This window comes from Podarcis tiliguerta (assembly GCF_965153285.1).
Source record: "Podarcis tiliguerta genome assembly, chromosome: 6".
Classification (NCBI taxonomy): Eukaryota; Metazoa; Chordata; class Lepidosauria; order Squamata; family Lacertidae; genus Podarcis; species Podarcis tiliguerta.
Window position 1 is genome coordinate 23,947,670 of NC_139539.1, and position 11,553 is coordinate 23,959,222.

Genomic DNA, 11,553 nt, shown 5'->3' on the forward strand with positions numbered 1-11,553 from the left:
AACCTTACAAGATCCCTTGGTAGAGATTATTACTGAGAAAATACATTCCGCCGCTCACCTTATTTGCTTTTTAAATTCTCTGTGCCTTCCAGGATCTCAGATCTTGCAAAATCAGAGGATGATCACAAAGAGGGTCAGTGATGTGAAGAACAAGTCCTGTGAGGGAAGGTTGAAGAAACTGGATATGTTTAGCCTGCAGAAGAGAAGGCTAAGGAGGTACATGACAGTACATGAATGTCACCTAGGAAGGGGGAAAGACTTTCTCTGCTGCCTCCAAGGGTAGGAATAGATTGAATGGGCTTAATTACAGTAACAGGAGAATGGATGTTAGGATAAATTACTTGAGGGTAAACAGTTTGACAATGGAACGAATTATCTCAGGGGAGGCATTCTCTCTTGTTGGAAGTCCTCAAGCAGAAGTTACACATCTTTGGCAATGCTCTAACTCTAGATTTCCTGCAATGGGCAAGGAGTTGGACTAGATCCATAGTCTTCAGCATCTGCAGAACTAGGACCCACCTTTAAACTAAAGAATCCAATCCTATTCCCACAAAATTGCTTGCCTTCTTTTAGTTTCTACACCATTTCTCTTAAGATCTGGGTGTTTCTTTGCCTGTTTGCTTTCTACAGTTTCCATGATATTTCGTGTTAAATGTGTGTCTAATATGCAACCACAACTTTAACAGACGCACCACATGTGTAACAGTGACACCCTTATAAAACAGGCAATCCAACAGTGTGTGTGTGTGTGTGTGTGTGTGTGTGTGTACACATACACACCCACATACACATGCTAATAGAATGGAGTTTTGATAGGATTTGATACTATTTTTTGCTCTGACTTTTGTCTGTTGTCAATCTCTTCTCTTCAGTGTAATGGTGTGATATTTGTGGCACACTTGCCTTTTGTGGAAGATGAAAATAGAGATGAATAAAGCAAAACAAAAATATGGTTTTTGCCTCTTAAGTAGGCCCAGCAAATTTCCCTTTTCAGAAATTAACCATTGCAGAACTTCGTGGAGATTCCCTTCTCTATTTACAGAAACACTTTCCAGATCTTGAGTTATGCTTTTAGAGAGTTGCATATTTCTTTTTTCAACTTAGGAAACATGTATCACTAAAACAAACCCAGCATGTAGTCCTTTTTCAAGCAAGTAAGCAAATGTCTTAAAAATCAACAAAGCATATTTCCCAATTAAACATGAAAGCATTTGAGAGCAGGCAAGCCATTTCTGCTAGTGCAAACACAGATTAATCGTAGAAGGCAATTCAAAATCCCCAGAACCCATCATGATACATAGAGTAGCACCAGTTTGTGATGTGTACTGGTTGCTTGAAAGGATTAAAAGAGCTTTCAATGGCCTTAATTCCTCTGTGGGTCCAAGCCCTTGTAAAACAGTTACACGTATCAAGGCATCCAAGTAGAAAGAAAAACATGCAACATAATTACAAGTTCCTTTATTCCTTCTTTCCTAGTGACAGAAGAAAGAGGGGGGAAATGGAAGGAAGACCAATGGCGCAGCAGCTCGACTATTGGACTAGGACCTGGCAGACCAGGGTTCAAATGTGCTTAATCAAAAATTTAATGTGTCTCTAGTGTATTTGAATGATAGGCCTCTCCTTCACTCTCCAGCAATTGGTATTCAAAGTCATACTGCCTCTGATCCTGGAGAAAATATACAGGCATTGTGACTGGTACCTGTTGATGCTTCTTCATTAATTTGTCTTATTCCCTTTAAAGCTATCTCAGTTGGCAGTCATCTCCATGTATCGTGGTAGTTTAAGCATGTGCTGTGTAAATAAGTGCTTTCTTTTGTCTGTCCAGAATCCTTCATCATTCGGCTTCAGATTCTTTTATGGTTTGAACCATTTGAAGGTACACAACTCAGCAAGCTTGCTGGTCACTGTCCATATGGGATAATACTTTGAATCCCATTACCAAAGGCTCATGGGATCTAATTGTGGAACAAGCATGACAGCAGCATGGCTTGGTAGGAGGGATTTCTGCAGTAGTTTTAATAATTGTTATTGTTGTTTAGTCGTTTAGTCATGTCCGACTCTTGATGACCCCATGGACCAGAGCACGCCAGGCACTCCTGTCTTCCCCTGCCTCCCGCAGTTTGGTCAGACTCATGTTTGTAGCTTCGAGAACATGTCCAGCCATCTCGTCCTCTGTCATCCCCTTCTCCTTGTGCCCTCAATCTTTCCCAGCATCAGGGTCTTTTCCAGGGAGTCTTCTCTTCTCATGAGGTGGCCAAAGTATTGGCGCCTCAGCTTCATGATTTCAACCCATTTTCTAATTTAGGAAGAAGCAATGTCCTTATTCGTTCTAGTTGCCTTGGTGGTTCATCTCTGGAAATGTATGCCGTTAGATCAGGCTTCCTCAACCTTGGCCCTCCAGATGTTTTGAGACTACAATTCCCATCATCCCTGACCACTGGTCCTGCTAGCTAGGGATCATGGGAGTTGTAGGCCAAAAACATCTGGAGGGCCGAAGTTGAGGAAGCCTGTGTTAGATCATTTTTAGATTGTGTTGACAGCTCTTTAGTTCTTTAGTGTGGTGCCAGAGGTTGTCCAATGTCCTTGTTGAGACCCAGATTGACTAAAACTGCAATCTGGTGCATTACCTTGGAGTAAACGCACTGAACTTAATGGGACTTACTTCTGATGAAATAGACATGGGATTGGGTTGCACACCAAGTCTGTTCTCAGCTGCCTCGGCCTCAGTGGCATTGTTCCAGGCTGATGCCAGCATGACAAGCAGAATTAAACCCAAAGGTTGTGTTACGGGTCAATGGCATCGTAAGTAATGCTCTATTAATCAGGCAGTTCCTTTGACACCTGCTCTCCCACTTTATTACCCGTGACAGCAGCCCATTGCCAATAGCAATCAGCACTCAGAATCTGATAAGGAAGTTCCCATGCCTGCCGAATACCCATCGTCTATGCTTGTGATGAAATCTGAGGGTATTTTGCAATTATTTTGCCTGTCAAATACTCCTTAATCAACATGTTTAAAGCTAAACAAATCAGGGCCTCTGTGACTCTGCGCTAAAGAAATAAAGAAATCCCAATATCAATGAATTATGTACAGGTTACAGAATTATGTAGAGGTTACAGAATATTTTAATTCCAGCTTTTTGGAGTGTAGGGTGGCTGGAGTTCCCGGTGCACTGGTGTGAAAAGAAATAATCAAACTATAATCAAATAATCTCAGTCTCATGCCCTGAGATGATGATGGTGATAAAAGCTAGGCTCTTGAAGAACACTGAGGTCAGTTCCTCAAGTACCAGAAGTGCTGCAGATGCCACAAAAGCCCTTCCACACACCCTGAAAAAATGCTGATGAACATTAAAAGCCCTCCCTTTCAGCATCTGGCAAAGTTTGTGGGGCTATAGCTGGAAGCCAAACTTGACACAGTACACATGCACAGAAACACTTTCTCTACTAACTATATCTGTCAGATGGCAGGGGTGGTTGCTCGCAAGTAACCAGGCAGAACTCCAACCTGTCTTTTACAGGTTTTATTTGGTGCAAAAACTATTTACAGTGCAGAACCCCAAAGTTCATGCCTGCCTCAATCGCTAGCAGAATCCGGGAGTGGCTTTTCCAATTTTGTCCCCAACATAAGAACTTCATCACCCCCAGCCTTTTTCTTCCTTCTTTGCGCTTTACCCCTCTGAGCAAGGTGGGCAACGGAAGAGGCGTGCCTCCCTCCTGGCCGGCTTAAGCAGGAGCGGTGATGGGGCTCACGGCAGCATCCCCCCATCCCTTTCCCTCTCCCCCACTGGAGGCGTGGCTTTCCCCACCACAGGAAGAGGAACTGCTTTGCAAGACTTTCGGGGGGTCCCTATATCCCAATGGCCCTTCTACCTCCCTTCCCTGTTCCGATGGCAGTTCCCTGACAATATCAATATTAATTAATTCAACCATTAACATGAGCTGGGCTTTTCTGATTCATTATGCATTGCTTCTGGGGCCCTCATGAGGAACATCAGGAGATCCTGCTGAAAAAGTCCAGCCATCTATCCAGTCCAGCATCCTGTTCTCAGTGTGGCCAACCAGATGCCTGTGGGAAACCTTCGAGCAGGATTCAAACACAAGAGCACTCTCCCCTCCTGTGGTTCTCAGCAGATGGTATTCAGAAGCATTGCTGCCTCCAACTGTGGAGGAGGCCCAGTCCTGCCATCATGACTAGTATCCCTTGATAGCCCTTTCCTCCATGAACTTGTTAAGGCCATCCAAGTGTGGGGCCATTACTGCCTCCTGTGGGAATCAGTTCCTTGGCTTAACAATGTGCTGCGTGAAGAAGAACCTGGTTTTAGCTGTCCTCAGTGTTCTAACATCCATCTTCAGTGGAAATCCACAAGTCCTATTTTTATAAAGGGGGGGAGGGGACTTGTCTCTATCCACTTTCTCCATGCCATGCCATGCATCATGGGAGCCAGCTCCTAGGAGCTGAGGTCCCTTAGGCTCCCCAGTAAAATATATGAGGGGCCAGAGCACCCCAAAGCTGATAGGCATTGCCATTCAAATAGTGTATGCGCACTGCCTCTTGTGATTGATTAAGGGGCAGGGATTACCTGGCCCCCGAAATATTTTATTCAAGCTGGCATCCCTGCCCTGCATAATTTTATAAATTTCTATCATATAACACCCTATACCCAGGGGTCTCAGGGTGGTTCACAAAATAAAATCAAGATATAAAACCACAATAATAATAATAATAATAATAATAATAATAATAATAATAATCACCCAATAGCCCCCCCCCAAAAAAACCCCACATTTTAAAAGGGCATAGGATGTCAATCAGATCAACCAAAGGCCTGTTTAAAAAGGAATGTATTTGCCTGGTACCTAAAGATGTATGATGAAGGCACCAGGTAAACTTCCCTGGTGAGAGCATTCCATGAATGTGGAGCCACAGCAGGGAAGGCCAGTTCTCGTGTTGCCACCCTCCGGACCTCTCAAGGAGGAGGCACATGAAGAAGGGCCTCAGAAGATGATCTCAGGGTCCAGGTAGGTTCATATGGAAAGAGGTATCCTTGAGGTATTGTGGTCCTGAGCTGTTTGGCACTGTGGTATTGGCAGTTTTATATTTTCTCAGGGGTTTTATATTTTCTCAGTTTTATATTTTCTCAGTTTTATATTTTCTCAGTTTTATATTTTCTGGTTTCCAGCCAGAACTTGGGGCAGGCACGGCATGGTGATCATGGATGTGTGATTATCGTGTTGGCGCTATGATTGTGTTGGTGCTATGCTCGTTCCTGCATGAAGGAGGTGGGGGGTCGGTGTCAGTGTCACTGAAAGTGGCATTGGGGCGAGCGGTGAAGAAGAGAAGGTGCTCCCCTAAAAAAACCTCAACAAGTTCCACCACCTCTTTTTCTAGGGAAAAAAAAATCTCTGCATTTCCTAAGGATCCTTAGCATGGAATTTGCCTTTTTTACAGCTGCCGCAAATTGACTGAGTCAACATCTTCATCAAGGAACAATGTGTCCACTGTTTAATATATATGACAGATATTCTAGGAACTCCTATGGCCATATGAGATCAGATGACTCCTAGATTGCCTCCTGCTGCAACTGTTTAAAGTAGAGACATTTATGCCTTTTGTCCATAAGTATTGCTTGAGAAAACTCTCTCAGTTCAGGATAGGTTGAGCAACTGGATAGCCATTGTGCCTTGTTAGTGGGGAGAGCAGGAGCAGGATAATGCCATTAGAAAACAAACAGACATTGGGGTTGGATTAGTTGACCCTCAAGATCCCTTCCGACTCTGTAAGTCTATGATCCCTTATCACATCTGAAAATCATTCTTTTCATGAGACAAAAACAGGAATAAAAGAGCTACACTAATTCCTGCCCCCCAACCAAAAAGAATACTTACACAGGTACCGTAAATCAGTTTATTATTTCAGATTTACCTGGTGCACTTTGAGTGCCGTGCCAATGGAATATAACTAATTTTTTACTTTAAAAATTGGCAAAAAATTAGATTTGATAAAGACACGAATCCATGTTCTACAGCACCTGCAGAAGTTTCTTTTTGTTCCTCTCCACCCATTCACACCCATGGCAGGACAAGCAGCTACAGATGGCTTTGCCATAACGTAACTTAGATTCCCCGCACACTTGAGGTCATGTGAACATCAGTGCTCATTGTAACATGACTCTCTCTCCATGTGTGTTTGGAACAACACTGTATGGTTTTCCTTCCTCGTAAAAACAGTTTTCCAAATCCACATGTGTTAAAACTAGCAGTTAAATCTTCTCTCTGTTTTTTAAAACTGACTACTTTGGATTCATTTATTGCGAAGACGCCCCAAGTGAGAAAAGCGACACATTTCAGTCATGCTTTCGAAAGATCTTTCCGTCTGCTGGAGCAGAGACTCCCACCAAACAAACCTCTCTATGCGCTGTGTCTCTTGAGCCAAATTGGGGGAGAAAGATGCATATTAGGAGGATGGAGGGCTTTCTTTTTTTCATTCATTACTGCCACTTTAATCACTTAGAAGTCCAATTAGGTATAAATCATTAGTATTAAGTTACTTTCTCCAAGTCTCTTTATAACACACATGGCTGGCTTTGGAGACTAGATTTAGCGCACAGCTGAAAAGGCAGGCATATGGGGCTCCCCCCTCCTTCTCCTGCCGCTATGAAATTGATAAATGAAGCCAACATTCTAGGTGCCGCAGTAATTTCTGTAGTGCAGTCAAGTGCTGGCTCCCTTGCCTCCTTTCAGCAATGAGGGCATGGTTCCCTTTAATACTTCAGCCTTCCCCTGGGCTGCCAAAAGGGCATCCCAGTGCCAGGAACAGTTTCATTTCTATGCGGAAATTCCCAGTGCATGGAGGAGGGACCCTTTCGATTCATTAGCAGCAGTGAGAGCCTTCCTTTAGAGCAGCCACAAAGAAGAGAGAGGCACAGCTTTCAATCTCTTCCTGGTTTCCAGCCCTTGATACTTTCATCATATCTCCCCAACAGCCTGGGAGGTATGTAAAAGTAACAGTGCTCTTGTCATCCTTTAAATTCCACATTCCTCCTTTCTCTCTCTTTCTTTCTTTCTTTCTTTCTTTCTTTCTTTCTTTCTTTCTTTCTTTCTCTTTGCTCCTTCCCATGGATAAAATTTCCCCAGCGGCCAGAATCGCTGTCTGGGAAGCATATTTCCTTCTAATCGGTTTTACAGCTCTTTTAAAGTAATATGTCAGATCATTTTCTCCATATACATAGTTAATGAAAGTAACCCTACAAATTCATTTTGAATAGATGGAAGTTGTTATAACCCTGATCTGGAATTTATTATGTTCATTACAATCTTGCTGAAGTAGGTAATGTAATGGACTATTACTTTTATTATCTTTTTAATCCCTCAAAATTATTAGGAACTGACTAATATTTGGCATCACCCTATTCATGTTTAAACAGAAATTGATACCGCCATTCACCTAACAAATGATGGAGTGCTTCCCCTGCCCCCCTCCCCTCCATCAAAGGGGGAGAGAATAACTTGGAAAGGTTTTTCAATCTGGATCGGTCCCAAAGTTTCCAAAAGAAAACTATAAGAATGTGATAAATCAGTGCTCTTAAGTTGTTTGAAGCATTTAAAGGATAGGATTTTAGTGGCTTCATATCCCCTGGCTATGACATTGCTGCTCCTTAATTTTAAAAGCCAATAAACCAGAAGCCTTGCACTTCTCCCTGGGTCAAACCACTTGCTTAATAACCAATTGTGCACTTAAATATAGGTGGCCTATACTATTGGTTTAATTGCAGAAAAAGGAAAAAAGGGGGGGAAACCCCACATGCTTTTGTTTTAAAGTAAGTTCCTCTACTAAAGAGGCTAGAACAGCTCATGATGCTGATAACACCAACCTTGCAGGGTTGTGGGTTGCAGGGTAGTGGGACGCAGGTGGTGCTGTGGGTAAAATCTCAGTGCCTAGGATTTGCCGATCGTATGGTCGGTGGTTCGAATCCCCGCAGCGGGGTGAGATCCCGTCTTTCGGTCCCAGCTCCTGCCAACCTAGCACTTCGAAAGCACCCCTAAGTGCAAGTAGATAAATAGGTACCGCTTTATAGCAGGAACGCTTTATTGGGGACGCGGGTGGCGCTGTGGGTAAAAGCCTCAGCACCTAGGGCTTGCCGATCGAAAGGTCAGCGGTTCGAATCCCCGCGGCGGGGTGCGCTCCCGTTGTTCGGTCCCAGCGCCTGCCAACCTAGCAGTTCGAAAGCACCCCTGGGTGCAAGTAGATAAATAGGGACCGCTTACTAGCGGGAAGGTAAACGGTGATTCCGTGTGCGGCTCTGGCTCGCCAAGAGCAGCGATGTCACGCTGGCCACGTGACCCGGAAGTGTCTTCGGACAGCACTGGCCCCTGGCCTCTTGAGTGAGATGGGCACACAACCCTAGAGTCTGTCAAGACTGGCCCGTACGGGCAGGGGTACCTTTACCTTTACTTTAAATGGTGTTTCTGTGTGCTGCGCTGGTGCTGGCTCACCAGAGCAGCTTCGTCACGCTGGCCACGTGACCCGGAAGTGTCTCCGGACAGCGCTGGCTCCCGGCCTCTTAAGTGAGATGAGCGCACAACCCTAGAGTCGGACACGACTGGCCCGTAGGGGCAGGTGTACCTTTACCTTTACCTTTTAAGTTCCTCTACTGAAGAGGCTAGAACAGCTCATGATGCTGATAACACCAACTTTGCAGGGTCAAGCCCCATAAGGGACAGCTGTATATTCCTGCATTGTAGGGGAATGGACAGGATGATCCTTGGGGTTCCCACCAGCTCTGCAATTCTGATTCTACAGAGCCTAGGACTTGCCGATCAGAAGGTCGGCGGTTCGAATCCCTGCGACGGGGTGAGCTCCCATTGCTCGGTCCCTGCTCCTGCCAACCTAGCAGTTCAAAAGCACGTCAAAGTGCAAGTAGATAAATAGGTACTACTCTGGTGGGAAGGTAAAAGGCGTTTCCGTGCGCTGCTCTGGTTCGCCAGAAGCGGTTTAGTCATGCTGGCCACATGACCTGGAAGATGTAGGCCGGCTACCTTGGCCAATAAAGCGAGATGAGCGCCGCACCCCCAAAGTCGGTCATGACTGGACCTAATGGTCAGGGGTCCCCTTACCTTTACCTAGGGGACTGGACTGGATGATCCTTGGGGTTTCCACCAGCTCTGCAATTCTGATTCTACATAGTTTATAGCTGCAGGGAGTTGATCAGATGGGCAGGGTACAAATAAATTATTATTGTTATTATTATTAATTTGTTTTGCAAGAGACAATTAAAAGGCTTCTTAAATGCATAGGCCTTGCATACTCAACTTGTTTTGTCAGATGCAAACCATTGTAGTCTAATTTCCTTGTACAGTGGTAACTCTGGTTACAGACGCTTCAGGTTACAGACTCCGCTAACCCAGAAATAGTACTCAGGTTAAGAACTTTGCTTCAGGATGAGAACAGAAATCATGCGGCAGCAGGAGGCCCCATTAGCTAAAGTGGTACCTCAGGTTAAGAACAGTTTCAGGTTAAGAACGGACCTCCAGAACAAATTAAGTTCTTAACTCAAGGTACCACTGTATACAGCAATGGGAGCACAAAATGATCTCGATAAATGTTTCAAGTGGAAGAACCGCCATGTTTTTACATCAGAAGTACATGACGTAAATCTGCATGAAATAAACCCAAATGCACTCTTCCATTCCGTACAGCACCATCTTCAAAATATATCTTATTTATTTGTTGGCTTAAAAAACAAACCAACAACAGCTTTCCCAATCTCTCCAGGCAATTCACAATAAAAACTAATATGCATTTATACTTAAAATCAAATGAATGTTTAAAACAATACATTGCAGTGTTCTGGCTTTGCAAACAGCTAGAAATTTAAAAATATCTGGAGGGACCACAAAGCATTGCTGGAGAGCATCTTTTGCACGCAGGAAGTTCCAGGTTCAATCCCAGGCACCCCCAGTTAAAAAGAGCAGGTAATAGGGAAATATCCCTGCTTTAGGTCCTGGAGAACCTCTGTCAGTAAGAAAGTATACAGTAGTGGTCTAGACTGGGATGGGGAACCTTTTTCAGCCAGAGAGCTGCATTCCCTTCTGGGCACCCTTCTCAGGGTCACAAGCCAAGGGTGGGCGGAGCCAGAAATAATAATAATAATATTATAATTTATTATTTATACTCCACCCATCGGGCTGGGTTTCTCTAGCCACTCTGGGTGGCTCCCAACAGAATATTAAAAAGACGATAACACATCAGACATTAAAAGCTTCCCTAAACAGTGCTGCCTTCAGATGTCTTCTCAAAGTCTGGTAGTTGTTTTTCTCTTTGACATCTGGTGGGAGGGTGTTCCACAGGGCAGGAGCCACTACCAAGAAGGCCCTCTAACTTGGCTTCTCACAGAGAGGGAACCGCCAGTAGGCCTTCGGCACTGGACCTCAGTGTCCGGGCAGAACGACGGGGGTGGAGACGCTCCTTCAGGTATACTGGACCAAGGCTGTTTAGGGCTTTAAAGGTCAGCACCAACACTTTGAATTGTGCTCAGAAATGTACTGGGTCTCAGATATCATTGCACATCTCTCCTAAACACTGAAGAAAAGCAATAGGTTTGCTACCAAACACAAGAAATCATCTTTCAGCGGTATATGACAGGACCTCTCCTCTCTAGTCCTGCCATAATGATATTCACATCTTATGATCTGTAACGAAGATAAAAAAAGGGGGGGGGGTCAGAATTCCAAACACTGCTTTAATAAGAGCGAAAGCTTTTTCTCTCATCCTAGCCCTGAGGCAAATAAATGAAAGTGTCCGCCCAATATTCTTGTAGGTTTAAACTGAATGGAAGTGTTCCTTTTGAAAAGCTCGTTCTGTCTGACAGTCGTGACTGTGTTCCTATTTCAGTCTCTCTTTGGACACCCATCTTGTCTGTGCTGACGTGGCTTTTCATTTAGCTAAAGATTAACAGGATGCAACAGAATGACAGGAATCCAGGACAACTTCACTGCACAGAACACAATTGTTCCTATGCGTGTGTGTGTGTGATTGGGTACCAAAAATAGTGTTGAAAGCACTATTGCTTGCAATATCCCTGACACGAAGGTACTATTATTATCTCCATATTGTAGAAATGAGAGAAAGACACTTGCCTAAGACCATTTAATTGAATTCATAACACAGCTGACATCTGAATGAGGGACTGAATCAACTTCTTCAACACCATGCTACCCTCCCAGCTGCAAACCTATACATACTTACCAGGGAGTAAGCCCCTTTCAACTCAGTGATGTTTACTTCAGAGTAGAGATGTATAGAATTTCATTGCAAATCTCAAAAATTATCACCTATCTTTTTTAAAAAACACGCAAGTGTGTGTGTGTATCTTCAGTTCTGTCTACAACTTTGCACATATATACTTCAATTTCTTTTGCTGAGGTGTGTTAAATATAACATCCAAAAAGCTCCAGAGAGCCATTTATTTCAAAAGTATTTCAGCTGTCTGCATTGGAATAAATACGGCAATGCAAGTGTTGTTATAGTGATGGCTTTATAAAGTACAAAAT